At 36.0% G+C, this 18,572-nt stretch overlaps 1 pseudogene across 1 annotated transcript; it reads left to right on the top strand.

Moving 5' to 3' along the window:
• The first annotated feature begins 344 nt into the window (after positions 1-344).
• Amy2a3-ps1 (amylase 2a3, pseudogene 1) lies at positions 345-14,270 on the top strand (annotated as a pseudogene). Its single transcript, XR_015672445.1, has 8 exons — positions 345-549; positions 9,080-9,268; positions 10,012-10,242; positions 11,360-11,491; positions 12,144-12,266; positions 12,358-12,457; positions 13,702-13,820; positions 13,929-14,270. The product of XR_015672445.1 is annotated as an amylase 2a3, pseudogene 1 (transcript).
• The last annotated feature ends 4,302 nt before the right edge of the window (positions 14,271-18,572 follow it).

Below are 18,572 nucleotides of genomic sequence, written 5' to 3'. Positions count from 1 at the left end.
ATTTTGTTTTATTTTTATGTCAGATCTTAGAAGCCTGTTTGTAATTAGAGATTACAAAATTCATTCCACATGTTAAAGAAGTCAAAAAGTTCCTTATTCATTATCCTCAGGAAGGAAGCTATTTGGTTCTTTAAAAGATTTATATATGTTGTTTACAATTTCTCAGAATGCTTATATGGGATGATCATGAGAAGAAATGAGAAAAATGATAGTATTTTTCATGTTAAAGAGAAAATTGTTCTTACTTATTTAATTTATATTTGGATTCTAATCATTCTTTAAATCATTCTAGAAGCTTTTTAAAAATTAATTATTTTTTATTTATTGATAAGCCTACAGGTGTACCCTCCAAGAGGTCTTCCTGCAATCCCCTTTCTATTTGCCTCAGTGAGGGTGCAGCCCAAACTGTATCCTCCCTCCCCAGGGAAAAAGACTCTAGAAGAATACATGCATCCTTTTCCAAGGAGGCCAGAAAAGACATTCCACTGCTATAATATACGTATGCTGTTGGATTGGTCGCTTAGTCTCTGGGAATTTCCAAGAGTCCAGGTTAGTTGGTCTTCCTATGGGGTTGCCATCCCCTTCAGTTTCTTCCGTCCTTCCTCTAACTCTTCCATAGGGGTCCTGATCTCAGTCTAATGCTTGGCTGAATTTGCATCTATATGTCATCTGAAAGAGCCTCTCAGAAATCAATCATGCTAGCCTCCTCTCTGCAAGCACAATATATCATTTGTATTGTGAAAGGGATGACACATGGGATGGATTCTAAGTTGGACCAATTACTGGTCTCTCATCACTTCAGTCTCCATTTTTCTTTCTGCATTTCTTTAAGACAAGAGAATGTTTAGGTGGGTTTGTTTCCCCATTCCTCTACTGGGAGTCCTGTCTGACTCCTAGAGATGGTCTCTTCAGTTTCCATATCAACACTGGTCAGTAAGTCAGCTAAAGTAACCCACATTGAGTCCTGGTAGCCTTCTCCATCCCAGGTTTCTGGGATTTTCTATAGGTTCTTTCTACTCCACACACCAAAACTATGTATATTTCTATTTATTTCTTGACCCTCTTAGCATCTCTCCTATCTCCCCACTGATAATCACTGATAAAGAAAACATTAGATGTGCTTTTTCAGAAGAAAAAGTCAAAATTAACAGAGATTTGCTAAATCAAAATCACTGTAAGTGTAATTAGATATCCTATAATGAGAGAGAATGGAGCTTTGGAGATAGAGAAGAACAGGAGCACAGGAGGCAAAGAGAAGGTGGGAAGGAGAGACAGAAAAATGAAAGAAGGAATATTTTCAAAATGTGTGCAGCATAATGGCGAGCAGGAGATTTTATCCACATTGTTCTCCTCTGCATTCATAGACCTTCTTTGAAATTGAGAAGATATTTGACCTTGGAGAGCACAGATGGTTATGACAGACTTTCCACATGTTTGCACTGAAAGTAGAAAAAGAGCATGAGTTTATAACTGCATGACTTGGCCAAACAGTGAAGAGAACAGTATAGTGATTATAATAATATCATGGCAATGAAATACACAGAAATTCAGTGAAACCATGCACTAAGAAAATGCCTTTGTTTGCAGTCACCTGTTTAAGCAAGATAATAACTCTTGGGAATGCAATTTACATTTCCTTGTTCTAGCATCTTATCAATAGATAAGGTACTTTCAGAGAGGTGACTTTAAAGTGTAGTTAAATTAACCCTAGAGGCGATCCTCAGGCTTCTGCTTCGTGGAACATACATGTTATTAGTTACATACATGTAAGCGAATGAAAAAGATCAGTGAAAAAAGATGCTATGGGTTTGCTAGAAAAGAGGGGTAAGTGGAAGGGTTACAGAGGAGGTCAGGGAAGGAAGAAATCTTATATTTATGTCATAATCTAGAATTTAAATTCAAAAATTTCATTTAAAGATTTTAAAATAGAGACTGAAATAAACTGTAGTACTTTTTATTATCAAGCTCATTGTCTGGATTATTGTTTCTAGCTTTTATATAACAAGAACTCTTTCACCCACTATCTAGTCACACTTCTCATGTGATTTGAATACATAGTCACTGCCAGTTAGTCTCCTTACTTTCTGCAAAGCAAGCTTCCTGCTTACTTTTGAAATAGGTTTCAGTAGTGAATAATTTCTCTGTATTATTTATTCACTAATTTTTGCCCTTACTTGTATCATATCCAAGAATTTTCCCAAATGTATCAGTTTTCATTAAACTTCTTTCTGGGACCTTCTCAGTTGTCAATACATTGCTATGTAAGCTTGATGGTATAGTCAATATTCATTGAACTGTACCTGTTAAATGTCAAGGGTGGACATCTGTGGTCCCTATAAATTAATAGAACATGTTTTGTACGCCGTAACCAAAACTCCCAATACTTAGTTAAAATAACATTATCCTGCCAGCCTTTTTCTTCATATGTTGAGTTTGTGTGTGTGTTTGTGTGTGTGTCTGTGTGTCTGTGTGTGCCTGTGTGTGATTGTGTTCCTATATTTATGCACACATGTATATGTAAGTGTCTATGCTCACTTGTGCATATTTACAGGACATAGATGGGAGGGAGTCCATAGCCTCTTTCATTGTTTTCCATTCTGTTCATCTCCAATTCTTTCAGTGAACCTAAAGCTTGCATTTTGATTCATCTTGTTGATAAGATTGCTTTAGAATACTCTAGTCTTAGACTTCAGTTTTGGGATTAAGGGTAATTTTAACCATGCAAATGATTACATGGGTGCTGAGGATTCATAATCATGTACCTCAATCACTTTCCCAGTGCAGAATATAAATATTTATTCATATCCACTGTGGAAATATGTTTTTGTAGTTCCATACATTTAGCAGTGATAGTTCAATGCCTCAAAATACTGTAATAATACTTCATGTTTCCCTTTTAGACTTTCCTACTAGATATTCCCAAATCATTATGGACAATGCCATACTCCTGTTCAAAACATTAAGTACCTGAATTTTTTTGGAATTTTCTTTGTGTTCTTTTCTCTGAAGTTCAAAAGCTATGATTGCCACTAAATCTGTTACTCTTTCCTTTTTCTGAGCTCCTCTGAAATAACTTTCTGTCCTCCAAAGTCCTTTCCTCCCTTTCTGTAGGATTATTAACTCTTACTTCCTGATTCCCCTATCTACCCTCATATTAGTTTTGATATCTGAAACCTAACATGGATATAATTGATATACAGTAAAAGTATTTAGATCATTTTCCATAGTAAAATGTGGAAAATTCAGGAATGGCTGTCTTCACGTTGAATAAAGTGAAAACTGGTAACTGTTCAATCCAGGTGGGAAAATGCCTAAGTGGTCTCCCTTTGTCCCTGAAGTACTGAAGTATTCCTGGACAGTGAATAATCTTTACTGAACACAGGATGGCCAAAGAGGTAGGGTTTGATGGTAGGAAAAGATGCCAGAAACTATAATGAATATAGTCATAGGGCTTGCTGTAACAAATGGACTCCGTAAAAGACATAAATATTAGTTGGCAAAAAATGCAAGCTATCTCTCAGACATTCTTCTATCTGGCTGTGACTTCTGGAAGGTGCTTCCACATTTAGCATTTATGTTATATTCCAAATTAGCATAATCATTAGAACTCTTACAAGTATATATAGATACTAACCTTGTGGGGTATTTATTGTCTAATTTTCAGATCTTGTCATGATGACAACCAATTTTACTATCAACCCTCATATACCCTACATTTTCACGTTGTCCCCTTTTTTGCTGTTTCCCGTTTCTCCTCTCTATGTTAGCAACTTTCTTGCTGCTGTGTCAGAATAACTGGAGAGAGGCAAAGGAACACATTTAAGGTTAATTGTCACTATACTTTTGGTGGATAGTATATATATAGCCCTATGAGAAGTTCATGGCAGCAGGAGATGAAAGTTGTTGATCTGATCATATTACATCCATAATTATTACGATCATAAATCAGGGATGGTTGGAAGCTGCAAAATCTGCCACAAGATCTTATTTCTTTTAGTGAGGCTCCACCTATAATCTTCAACTCTTAAACAGTACAGCCAGGAGGCAATGGAGATTTTAAACAAATATTCATTGGGTAAAATTTTTCCATCAGATGACACCATTTTTTGTTGGCCTGTTCATGAGCCAAAATTAACTTCGTTCGAATTTCCCTTTCCCATTAGTTTTAGCAATCATAATATACTACATAATATAAGGTCTCTTCTGATGCACAACATTACCTTTGAATTTTGAATGTCAATAATTTATTTAAAAAAATAAATGACATGCTTCAAATATACAGTGGTCCAAGAATCTATTTATATAGGGAACAGGAAGAGATGGTATAAGGTTTAAAATGAGAAGAGTGAACGCTAAACCTATGTCTCTCTTTAAGGATGCTGATGGAATCATGGGAGATGCAAAGCACACAGGGATCCCTACTCCTCCAGCTCTACTTCTGGAGCACACACACACTCTACTGAACTGGCTGCACATATTGTACGTGAAGCTTTTTCAGAGGATAACCCCTGATTTGTACATCTCCTTCATCCTCGAGATCTCTGTGTTCCATTTACACAGTGTCTTGCAGTGCCTTCTCAGGACGCTCTCAAGATCCTTTCATGGACCCAAATTTGTTCCAAGTTGCCAGGCATTAGAAATTCCTTAATGTTGTGGAGGAAGCTGCAAGGATATCTTCAATCTTTCCCCTTATTTACCTGCAAAATACAAATACATAGATCAACTTTTCGACTTGTGGTATCACACAAGGATGGAGCCTAGATGACAGTAGAGCATGTTCTGGATGCTGATACTTGAAAATGCCTCATTACAATATTTTTTTTCTGGACTAGGGATCTGCTTCAGTTGCCCTCTGATTTGGGACTCTTCCCTTTCACAGAAACATTCCTCTCACTGGTTTGGAGCCTTTGGTGGTTAAGGTCTTTCCTTCATGCCAAATTTCTCACACTATCCATGTAGAGCAGGCAGTTTCTCTTTAACAGATACAGTCAGTTCCTTATCAATTGACTTGTCTTCAGCTGTAACTGTCTTTATCCAATTTTCCCCTCAAAGGGGATTTTTTTTCATGTCTTTCCTTCTGCTTAGTTTTTAACAATGTACACTGGGATAAGAAAGGTAACAAGTAGCCATTTCAGAATGTGACTCCTGCACTGCATGGAAGTTTTCTCAGAGATTAACATTAATTTTAACCACTGTAAATTAGCTTCTATCAAATTCTCATGAAAAATAATTTAGATTCTTAGGCAGAATACACCTGATGTTCAGTGGTTTGCAGCTAGCATTCACCTCTGTATTTGACATGCTCTGCATGTGTCTCTCAGGAAACATCTATATCCGGTCCCTTTCAACATGCACTTTTTAGCTTAATCAATCTTATCTAGTTTTGGTGGCTGTATGTATATGGGCCACATGTGGGGCAGGCTCTAAATGGCTGTTTCTTCAGTCTCTGCTCTAAACTTTGCCTCCATATTCCCCCCTATGAATATTTTTGTTCCCTCTTTTTTTATGCCACCCTGGCTTTGTGCCTCTAGCACATCCCTTTCATGCCCAAGTGACATTGTATTTTTTTTTTGTGATCTGTATTCAGTTTCTGAGGAGGGATGAACAACAGTATTGATGCTATGGAAAGATTAGCATACTGGAGAGATGTCATTCTACCATGTATAGTACATATATTAAAAGTAAGTCATGTTTCAAATTCTTCTAAGAGGGATATCTTAAAGGAACTAAGGTTCCTAAAAGAACTTTCTTGATATCTTAATTCTCAGCGTGTTTGCTGTGATGTTTAATCCTTTTTTTCTTGTTAAGATTTGCATATACCAATAATATAAACTTGGATCATAACATCATTATATTGTTCCCTCTTTTAAGGAGTGGGAGCATCTGCATTTTGGTTATCCTTCTTCTTGAGCTTCCTGTGATCTGTGGATTGTGCCTTGATTAATTTGAGGTTTTGGGCTAATATCTACTTATAAATGAGTGATACCATGTGTGTTTTTTCTGTGATTGGGTTACCTCACTCAGGAATATATTTTCTAGTTCTATCCATTTGCCTATGAATTTCATGACGTCATTGTTTTTGATAGCTGAGAATTACATTGTGTAGATGTACCATATTTTTTAATCCATTCCTCTGTTGAAAGGTATCTGGGTTCTTTCCAGCTTCTGGCTATTATAAATAAGGCTGCTATGAACATAGTGGATCATGTGTCCTTGTTGTATGTTGGAGCACCTTTTGGGTACCTGCCCAGGAGAGGTATAGCTGGGTCCTCAGGTAGTGCAATGTCCAAATTTCTGAGGAACCTCCAGACTGATTTCCAGAGTGGTTGTACCAGTTTGCAGTCCTACCAACAATGGAGGAACATTCCTCTTTCTCCACATCCTCTCTAGCATCTGATGTTACCTGACTTTTTTATCTTAGTCATTCTGAGTGGTTTGACACACTTTGGGTGAATTAGAGGAAGGATTCAAGGAGTTAAAGAGGCTTGCAACCCCGTAAGAACAACAATGTCAACCAACCTGAGCTTCCACGGACTAAACCACTACCAAAACATTCTATATGGACTGGCCCAGGGCTCCAACTGCATATTTAGCAGAGAATAGCTTTTTTGGGGCACCAGTGGAAGGGGAAGCCCTTGATCCTGTTAAAGTTGGCCCCCCAGTGCAGGGGAATATCGGTGTTGGGGGCGGTAAGGGGGATGAATACGGGTGGAACACCCATGTGGGGGAAGGGGAAGGTTTGGAGGTTTATGGACAGGAGCCGGTAAAGGGAATAGCATTTGAAATGTAAATAAAGAAATATACGTAATAAAATTAACAGTTCAAAAAATACACCTCAAGTAACCTCAATTCCATCTCCATTTAGAGTCATTGGTCCCCTCTTAAAATTCTTATGAGCCTGGGTCTCTGCAATGTGTTTGCCTATAAATAACTCTGCTAAACATGACCTAGAGTTTATTTTGCACAACTATCTCCTTTATCTTCCTATTATTGATACTTACTTTATTCACTACATACTATAGATATAAGTGTAGAATTCAAAGAGAGACTTTGGTACAATAAGAGAAGAGTGATGTCACTTAGAAATAGATAGCATCAGGGGTTGTCTGGTACCACATAATTGAACCTATGTGACTAAGTCACTTCCTCAAGTTTATAGGTTTTTTTATGCACACAAGATTTTAAAGGAATAGAAATGGGTGTATTATACAATTTTTCCCGGTGCTTACTTATATTAAAAATGAGGACATTGCTCACAGCAAAAGCTTATCGAAGAGTTGAAAAATGTTACAGTTATTTTACCACAAATACTTACTGATGAAAAATACATCATTTTAATTATAATTTTGGGTGTTACCTACAGAGTCTCTTCTTTTTCTTCTCTTCCTCCTCTTCTTCATTTTCTCTTCCTTCCCTATCCTCATTAGCCTACGATCTGGCCTAACTCGATGACTTCATCTGATTTCATTTTCCAGTTTTGACACCTGATTTCAATCTGTTGACATTTGTAGATGTTGATGTATCATCACTATTATATTCTGTGTCACTATGCACTTCTGTGATCCTTAATCTGCTTGTATAGTGTTTTCTCCAATCAATCCATTTTCTGATTTCTTCTTTTTTTGTTGTTGTTGTTGTGATAGGTTTTATAAGTAGTGAGATATTTTCATTGACAAAGTCCTGTTATTAGAACAAGAGACCTACTTGAACCAAGCATTATGTTTAGAGAAATAGTAAATCAAATATTCAGTAAAGGAGAATGAGATAAACTATGTGGATTAAAATTAATATGACGCTTTATTTTTATCCACGTTTTTTCATGTTGAAAGGTTAAATATCAATCGATTCATTTGTCTAGACATTGTGTGTTTCTTTTGGGAAGTTGTTGTTTCATTCACAATATTTGGACAAAAATCGAAGAATGTGTTATTCCTGTGTGTGCACTTTCATTTTTTTTTTACCTTTTTTTGTTTTGTTTTGTTTTTTCTTTTTTTTTTTAACTTGAGTATTTCTTATTTACATTTCGAGTGTTATTCCCTTTCCCGATTTCCGGGCAAACATCCCCCTAATTCCTCCCCCTCCCCTTCTTTATGGGTGTTCCCCTCCCCATCCTCCCCCCATTGCCGCCCTCCCCACAACAATCACGTTCACTGGGGGTTCAGTCTTAGCAGGACCAAGGGCTTCCCCTTCCACTGGTGATCTTACTAGAATATTCATTGGTACCTATGAGGTCAGAGTCCAGAGTGCAGGGTCAGTCCATGTATAGTCTTTAGGTAGTGGCTTAGTCCCTGGAAGCTCTGGTTGCTTGGCATTGTTGTTCATAAGGGGTCTTGAGCTCCTTCAAACTCTTCCAGTTCTTTCTCTGATTCCTTCAACGGGGGTCCTGTTCTCAGTTCAGTGGTTTGCTGCTGGCATTCGCCTCTGTATTTGCTGTATTCTGGCTGTGTCTCTCAGGAGCGATCTATATCCGGCTCCTGTCGGCCTGCACTTCTTTGCTTCATCCATCTTGTCTAATTGGATGGCTGTATATGTATGGGCCACATGTGGGGCAGGCTCTGAATGGGTGTTACTTCTGTGTCTGTTTTAATCTTTGCCTCTCTATTCCCTGCCAAGGGTATTCTTGTTCCCCTTTTAAAAAAGGAGTGAAGCATTCACATTTTGGTCATCCTTCCTGAGTTTCATGTGTTCTGTGCATCTTGGGTAATTCGAGGATTTGGGCTAATATCCACTTATCAATGAGTGCATACCATGTGTGTTTTTCTGTGATTGGGTTACCTCACACAGGATGATATTTTCCAGTTCCCTCCATTTGCCTATGACTCTTTATATCCCCCAAAATTGAACTTTTGTTTATAGTTCTGTTAATGTCTCCTCCTCTTTGCTTAAGAACTCTATATTCTTTTCCACATAGTATGACTATAGTTGATCTTTTTTCATAGCAGTCTCCTTTCTCGCTTTACTCACTTTTCTAAAGCGAATCTACAAAGCAGCAGAGGAAGTGTTTTGGAGGTTTGCTGTGAGATTGTAAGGAAACTATAGAGTTTTGAGTCCAACTGAAGTATGCACTTCTCTTTTTTAGGTCCGGATTTATGTGGATGCTGTCATTAATCACATGTGTGGTGCCGGCAATGGTGCAGGAACAAGCAGTTCATGTGGAAGTTACTATAATGCTAATAACAGGGAATTCTCAGAAGTTCCCTACTCTTCTTGGGATTTTAATGATAATAAATGTGATAGAGAAGTTAATAACTACCAAGATGCTCATGAGGTAATGAAAGAAATAGTGATGGGAATAAAGAACTGTCTATGCTTCTGCAAATGCACACATATTTATGAAATTCCACTGAATATTTCACTTAGATACCATTGGGGGGAAAGGTTACTAAGACAGAATTTTACAAAACAGAAAGAAAAATGTCCTATATTTCCGTTACATTATTTTGTAAGGATAGACTAATGTCAATATTAAGGTAGGAGTGCTCTCCTGAACATATTTTTTGTAAAAATTAAAACCTTTGTTGTATCAATTATATACATATGATAAATGGAAAATATTAGAAATACAAATCATATACCAAAACAATCTTCAAATACAGAGTTACAGTCTCAATTTTTTAACAATGTACTTAAAATAAGCAACTTCTTGGCTTCAACTTTTGACCAATGCAAAATAAAGAAAAAGGAGGGAAGAAAAAAGAAATGGAAATGGAAATGTAGACAGAGAGGGAAAGAGATAAAGACAGAGTCAGAGCTAGAGAAAGAGACAGAGAGGAAGAAGGAGGATCAGAAATTAGAATGAACTGACTAAAATGCTCACCTATTATAATCTCTGATATTCTCTCTAGTTACAAGAAATTTTAGATTCTGTGTCCATATTAGAAAATCAATACATTCCATGTCCTAATCAAAACCATTATCTTCACTATTGATAAATGTGTGAATGACTGAATGAAGAAATGTATTCTCAGGCAGAAATGACTTTTTATAAATCAATCACATTTTGCCCAACAGGTCAGAGACTGTCGTCTGTCTGGCCTTCTGGATCTTGCACTTGATAAAGATTATATTTGTACCAAGGTGGCTGATTACATGAACCATCTCATTGACATTGGAGTAGCAGGGTTCAGACTTGATGCTTCTAAACACATGTGGCCTGGCGACATAAAGGCAGTTTTGGACAAACTACATAATCTAAATACAAAATGGTTCTCCCAAGGAAGCAGACCTTTCATTTTCCAAGAGGTAGAACAATATATAACATTTTTAGAATTTTTGTTAATACACTTTAATTACCTTTCCTTTTTCACTTGTTCCTACCTCCAAATTCTTCCATGTTTCCTTCCACATTTTCTTTCAAGTCCTCTGTTATTTACTTACTCTAATTAAATGTATATGTGCATATATACATATATATATTACATACATGTATATATACTCAGACACATACCACACACATAAATATTTCCTAAATATACCTAGTATAATTCATAGTGCTTCATATGTAAGTGATTCAGGTCAGCTATTGTTCCCCATATGCATTCAAGGTTGACTTGGTACTGGACAACCAATTGTGTTTTTCCCTTGGGAAGATTCCCTGTTTTAGCCTTCCTCAATTTTCTTTAGTTCATTTCACAGGGTTTAAAGTACCATGAGATTTTTTTTTAAAATATCATCATTTTGTAAACTACATAATTGATAGCAGATTTCTGTAAGCATGTAATTAACAATGTAGTTTAATAACTCAGTCATGTGTAGACTTATCATTCTGCCATTAAAAATATGAGTGTTGTTAATCAGAAAGTGCCAATATAGTCTTTATCACAACATGTTTCAAGGCAGTTGTAACTTCATTAATCTATCTCTTTTGTTCAAAAGTATCATTTTAGAAGACACAGAAATCATAATACTCATGGTCTAAAGCCAATCTTCCAATTTAGAGTTTTGTTTCATACTCTCTGACATGAAGATGTTTAAAGAAAACAGATGAAGCTTTTGCTAAGGCACACTTTCACTTGAAGTGTACTGAGGATGACACCTTTTTATATCTGATATCCTTAGAAAGTTAATAACTTCTAATGTTAACCAGATAGCAAGTGTTACCTTATTGTGAACTAGTGAATTTTCCCTTCTGACAGTCACCCTAGAGGGTAAAAATTACTCCTTTGTAATTTGGTTGATAATTTGATTTCTTTCAATATTATGACATATGGTTTATGAATAAAGTCAAAATGTATGTATGCAGAAAGCCATCAGCAACATTCAATAACAAATATTTTCAATAATTCTAAATAATACTATCTTTCAATTATATGATTTAAAGATGTACTTAAAGTGACACTTGCCCCAATGTCTTTTGTAGGTCATTGATAATGGTGGTGAGGCAGTTAAAGGTAGTGAGTACTTTGGAAATGGCCTTGACAGAATTCAAGTTTGGTGCAAAACTTGGCACAGTTATCCGCAAGTGGAATGGAGAGCAGATGTCTTATTTAAAGTAAATATATACCACTGCATCACCTGTTCTATCATATGTCTGTTGTCATTTGGCATCAATAAGACATATCTTCAAATATTCTAAACATGATGTTGATTATCTTTTTGGCTTATTGTTCTCTAACCCTCAATGAATCATGTTTTTTATTAGGTACATCAATCACCTGATAGCAGGGGAAATCCAAAGTATCACTTAGTGAGCTTTTCTCATTAAGTTCTAAGAATGTTTGCTCATTGCCTATTAAAATTATTAGAATCCGAAGAATAGTTGCGTTCAGAAATAATCTCAGAAATGTCACTACACTATTGAATTTCTTTATGTGACACTAGAGAATTAGTTGAGAATTTCAAAATTTCTAATTTAAAAACCATAGTTATAAATTTATTTTCATTCTATATTATATAATATGAATGTCTTAATTCTCATCAATAATATTAAAAAATGATTAGAAAATCTACAGAAATTTAAACAAAAGATTATACAGCAAGACCTCAATGTGGATAAAATTCCCATGTATGTTATCATAGAAAATTATATATGTGCACATCTATATATGAAAAATTTATGAAATTGCCATTTATTCACATCATTGAGGATGCCGTATGTAATGTTATGGTAAGTATTGCAAAATAATAATATTTTTTTAATGCAGGAACTGGGGAGAAGGTTGGGATTTTGTGCCTTCTAACAGAGCCCTTGTGTTTGTGGACAACCATGACAATCAGCGAGGACATTGTGCTGGAGGACGATCCATCCTGACATTATGGGATGCTAGGTAGGACTACGTCCATTGCTGCTGTGGGGGTTGCATTTCATGAGAGTAAAGTATTATATACTTTGGTGTAATACTCTTTTTCAATTTTCAGAATGTATAAAATGGCAGTTGGATTTATGTTGGCTCATCCTTATGTATTCACAAGAGTAATGTCAAGTTACCAATGGGCAAGAAATTTCCAGAATGGAAAAGTAAGTCTAGGAGTTGTTTGAAGCATATTTAATATAGAAAAAAATTGGTTTTGTTTAAATTTCATGTGATGTTAGACCATGTGTGCTCATTATTAAGGGCTCATTCGCTACAGTGTTCTAAAGTGAGAACTTTGAAGAAATACCTGGTAGTGAAAAACATAGTTGAAGTGATAAAATACCGAGTGAATCAGTTATGGCTGTTAAAGCCCTGACTCTTAGAGTTGATACTGAATTATGAATGTTAATACTAAAGGGAATTTCATATTCTTTCTGCCCTTAGTAATATTAATGTCATCTTATGAATTTCATTTTCCCTGTGGAATGAGAAAGCAGCATATTTAATGGTAATCAAGGAAATTATAAGAGATATGAGTTTATGAGAATCACACTATAGTGATTTGTTCACTAAATCCATGCATGAGTTTAGTTATATGCAATATTTGATTGCTATGTGCATAACCTTAAACAATTATGAAGTTTATCTAAACAATTAGACAATCAGTTATCTAAAAACCTATGTGAAGTTTCCTTTCTCTTTGGGAGAAACTAGACTTATAGGACATATCAAATATAAAATACAAATATCACTTTTCTATAAAATCTGACAAATATTTTTAATTTCCTTTCAATATAAGAGTTCCCCTCTTCTGTATTTAAATATATTCTCTTTTTGAAGGGGATTCATGGATAGAATGAGATTTTTTCCCCAGAAATATATGTAATTATTTTGCCATCATAAGATGTTCATTTAAAGCCAGAATACTTTATTAGCACATTGACAGGCAGAGTAGTAAGAAATCAACTGTTATTAACTAAGAAAGTATTATATTCAAAGCATTTTCATATATGTTCTTTAATTAGTACAAAACTACCTATTTCCCTTATGCATAACTGAGGCATATATAGATGTAGATTTCTCAGGTAGTAATAGTCTGTTCTTTAATCCTAGTTTACCTGACTCTTTAATTTTCTTGTTTTAGTCATATTGAAGAGCTTTTAGTCATACTGAGCAGAAAATAGGATGTTTGCAAATTGTTTCTGATGTTATTATGTTTTCAGAAAACCTCTGTTTGAACTAAGGTTGAGACTTTTGTGAAGGCCTATTAAAACACTGAGGTACTTACAAAAACTTTGACACTGCAGAGATATACAATTGGAATAGTGGAGTGGTTTTGGTTTTCTGTCGTATCAGGATTCAGGCAGCTACAAGCATTCAAATGACCTGATTTTTTCCAATAATTAAGGATGTGAATGACTGAATGGGACCACCTAATAACAATGGAGCAACAAAGGAAGTGACCATTAATCCAGACACCACTTGTGGCAATGACTGGGTCTCTGAACATTGATGGCGTCAAATGAGGTGGTAATTTCTCCTGCATATTTTGTCTAATAATAAAGTTGTTTAGCCTTTTATTTTGATCAGTTGAATTTAAGAGTACGAGCATTTTACATGACATTGTGTTTTTAGGAACAGGTTTGCCTTCTGCAAACTGCTGGGACAATGATAGCAACCAAATCTCTTTTGGCAGAAGAAACAGGATTCATTATCTTTAACAACGGTGATTGGTAGGTGGGTATCAGGTATCAGGTGTTGATACTGTAATTTGAATAATTCTCTTTTTTTCCGGTTCATGTATACTTTCTTATATGAAGAATATTTCTCCCCATGGATTTAAGAATCAAAATGAAGGCTGAAGGCATTATAGAAGTCAAACTGGTGCTTGTTTTCACATTCTTCCATTCTTTGTGAAAAATTTTGCTGCTGAGAATTTTTACTGCATCCTTAGATTGGCACTGGGATATATTATTTTCCATATTCTCATTTGGCATTTTTTTTAAAAAACAAATGTTCAAGGTAAGTTTCAACATAATTTAAACAATGTATAGTATAAATACTGAATTCCCCCTACTACCTCTGAATATCACTTATTGTTTTAATCGAATTTAATCAAATGCAGTCTTCAATTTTTCTCTTTGCGACATTTTAATTGTGCTTATGTACTTACACCTGGTCTATGATTTTTATGCAGATCTTTTAATTTGCCTCTTAAATTTTCATTATTGAACTTTCATTTCCTATACACCTTTCTGATGTTTTTGACCATTAGCTTATCTGTAGATGAGCTCATCTGTAGCCCAAAGCTATAACTGCATTAGTTGCATTGTGTGCATCTGAAGTCACCTTCTAATTCAGTAGAGGACACCTTAGCATGAATCATATTTTAGTAGCCGAAAACAAAATATACAAGAAACATAATACATCCCATTTTAAAATTGCTATTGTTGAAAGACCACACAGGCTAGTTGTTTGAAGAACCAGAATTACTTAGAATACTTGGTGTTCTATTATGAACTGTGTGTCTTTATAGAAATTAAAAAGCGTGTTTACTTCTAGACCAGCTTCTTTGTGGCCTCATGCAATACAGGAACTTTTAAAGAAATAATGCCCTCCCCATCCTCCCCCCCGTTATTGCCCTCCCCCCAGCAATCTAGTTCACAAGGTGTTCAGTCTTGGCAGGACCCAGGGCTTCCCCTTCCACTGGTGCTCTTACTAGGATATTCATTGCTACCTATGAGGTCAGAGTCCAGGGTCAGTCCATGTATAGTCTTTGGGTAGTGGCTTAGTCCCTGGAAGCTCCGGTTGCTTGGCATTGTTGTTCATATGGAAGGGAAGGGGAAGGGGTTAGGGAGATGTTGACCTGGAAACCAGGAAAGGGAATTACATCTGAAATGTAAATAAGAAATACCCAATTCAATAAAGATGGCAAAAAAATAATGCTATTGATATTTTCAAAGTTTTCAGAGTTTAATTCCAGCTGAGGAAAAATGTTAAAAAACTGTAGTCATCACAGGAAGTCATTGCAACTGAGCTTCACTATGTTTGTTGTCTTTCCTTGTATGGTAACCATCAGCACCAACTGTTAACTTAACATTTTAAATGATAGCTTTAGTATAGAGAATTCTCTCACCCACAGTGGCCCAGAATTGGTTTGGAATTTTTCTCTGAATATCTGGCTAATGATTGTTCTGGAGTATGTTTTTGACATATTTATTGTTCTATTCATAATTGATCTTTTTTTACTTGAATGGATACAATTTATTTTAAATATTAACTTTTTTTAGGCCTTTGCCAATAACTTTGCAGACTTGTCTTTTTGTTGGGACACACTTTTGTGCTATTTCAGAAGATAATATTGATGCGAATTACACTGTAATTAAAGTCCATGTTGGCAGTGATGGTAAAGCTCGCTTTTCAATTAGTAACTCTGTAGATTACCCATTTAACACAATTTATGCTAATTCAAAATTGTATAGACAGAAAACATTGATTGAGTGTGTTTGTCTATCATATATACCTCAGTTCTTTCTTTTATTTTATTTATATTTTAATATGTACTTTAATATTTTCTTTTATTTCCTTATAATCAGGTGTATAAGTGTGATGCTTGTGTGTGAGCTGTGGCATGTACATAGGATATTTGAGGACAAGCCTGTGTTGTTGCCTTTCTTCTCTATGTTTTTCCATGCACTCTATTTTTTTTATATTTGAGGTTACCTTTCAGATTCTTTTTTTTTTATTAACTTGAGTATTTCTTATATAAATTTCGAGTGTTATTCCCTTTCCCGGTATCCGGGCAAACATCCCCCTCCCCCCTCCCCTTCCTTATGGGTGTTCCCCTCCCAACCCTCCCCCCATTGCCGCCCTCCCCCCACCAGTCTAGTTCACTGGGGGTTCAGTCTTAGCAGGACCCAGGGCTTCCCCTTCCACTGGTGATCTTACTAGGATATTCATTGCTACCTATGAGGTCAGAGTCCAGGGTCAGTCCATGTATAGTCTTTAGGTAGTGGCTTAGTCCCTGGAAGCTCTGGTTGCTTAGCATTGTTGTACATATGGGGTCTCGAGCCCCTTCAAGTTCTTCCAGTTCTTTCTCTGATTCCTTCAACGGGGGTCTCTATTCTCAGTTCAGTGGTTTGCTGCTGGCATTCGCCTCTGTATTTGCTGTATTCTGGCTGTGTCTCTCAGGAGCGATCTACATCCGGCTCCTGTCGGTCTGCACTTCTTTGCTTCATCCATCTTGTCTAATTGGGTGGCTGTATATGTATGGGCCACATGTGGGGCAGGCTCTGAATGGGTGTTCCTTCAGTCTCTGTTTTAATCTTTGCCTCTCTCTTCCCTGCCAAGGGTATTCTTGTTCCCCTTTTAAAGAAGGAGTGAAGCATTCACATTTTGATCATCCGTCTTGAATTTCATTTGTTCTAGGCATCTAGGGTAATTCAAGCATTTGGGCTAATAGCCACTTATCAATGAGTGCATACCATGTATGTCTTTCTGTGATTGGGTTAGCTCACTCAGGATGATGTTTTCCAGTTCCAACCATTTGCCTACGAATTTCATAAAGTCGTTGTTTTTGATAGCTGAGTAATATTCCATTGTGTAGATGTACCACATTTTCTGTATCCATTCCTCTGTTGAAGGGCATCTGGGTTCTTTCCAGCTTCTGGCTATTATAAATAAGGCTGCTATGAACATAGTGGAGCACGTGTCTTTTTTATATGTTGGGGCATCTTTTGGGTATATTCCCAAGAGAGGTATAGCTGGATCCTCAGGCAGTTCAATGTCCAATTTTCTGAGGATCCTCCAGACTGATTTCCAGAATGGTTGTACCAGTTTGCAATCCCACCAACAATGGAGGAGTGTTCCTCTTTCTCCACATCCTCGCCAGCATCTGTTGTCCCCTGAGTTTTTGATCATAGCCATTCTCACTGGTGTGAGGTGAAATCTCAGGGTTGTTTTGATTTGCATTTCCCTTATGACTAAAGATGTTGAACATTTCTTTAGGTGTTTCTCGGCCATTTGGCATTCCTCAGCTGATTGCAATCAGTCTTTTACTTCTAGACCAGCCTTACACAGGAAGCACTTTTATCTGCTATCCAGTGTTGCCAGCACAAATATGCCTTAATTATTAGAATTTCTTTCCTTTTATTAAAATACATAAAATCAGTGTGAATAAATGGAAAATCACATAAAGCTTACATGCAATTATTAGGTAGATACATTCAATTTTTACTATGTATTAAGGAAAAACCTTTCAACTATTATTAGCTTGAAAATTCATAGAACTCTGAATGGCATCCTGGAAAATATTTTGTTTTACTATTAGCATCGTTTCCTCCACGTACTCCTTTATTTTAGAGTTCATGGCTTAATTAAAAATTTTGTTGCATAATGTCATAAAACATGCATGTGCCTGTTTGCACATAGATAATGTACATTAGTTATACATTATAACCGTTTGATTCTCTCTTATCTTCTTCCTTTCATCTTGCCTATCCTTTTCTTAATACCTTCACACTCCAGACACATACATATATTCAAATATTTTTATAAAACAGGACACTTAAGTAGATTGCTTCTGTGAAAGTGGGTAGGAAGTTTTTTTTATTAGACGAAGAGCAAGGAACCACTGTTCAAATGTCTTAAAAAATGTCTTCCTATTCCCCAGTGTGATGACTATTTTTGGTTGTCAACTTGATGACATTTGAAATTAAGTAAAACCCAAGAGTCTGTATACACCTGTGTTGGATGTTTTTATTATTGTTAAAATTATTTGAAGTGGGAAGATGCATCTTTAATCTGCATATTTTGAGGTGTCAAGATTCACCTTTCTCTAGGCCATACATTCTGGTGTCAGGCTATATAAAGGTCATGGAAGAAGGGTGCTTTTGCTTCTTACTTGTTTGTTCATCTCTTGCTTGCCTGATCAATTCTTCACTGGGCGTAGAGCCTACTTCTTAGCAATTCTGAAATAGACATAAGAATGGGACAACACTGTCATGAACTGAACAACTACAGGATTTATAGACTTGCCCTTCATAGACAGCCATTATTAGAATAGCTGGAAAACAGACAATAAACTGCTCTAGTCCCTGTTCTATACAGATAGACTCATAATATTTATATATCTCTACAGAACCCTGAATAATGTACCAGCAATAATGAACATCTAATAATAATAAGCTAATAAATCTTCAGGAAGACATTGGGCCTTTTAGAAGATCCTGTTTGACTCATACTCTTTATCTTCCTAGTGACTCTTGCAAACAAACATTA

Source organism: Rattus norvegicus, chromosome 2, assembly GCF_021556685.1.
Source record: "Rattus norvegicus strain SHRSP/BbbUtx chromosome 2, alternate assembly SHRSP_T2T, whole genome shotgun sequence".
Classification (NCBI taxonomy): domain Eukaryota; kingdom Metazoa; phylum Chordata; class Mammalia; order Rodentia; family Muridae; genus Rattus; species Rattus norvegicus.
This window is presented reverse-complemented; position numbering and strand designations above follow the sequence as displayed.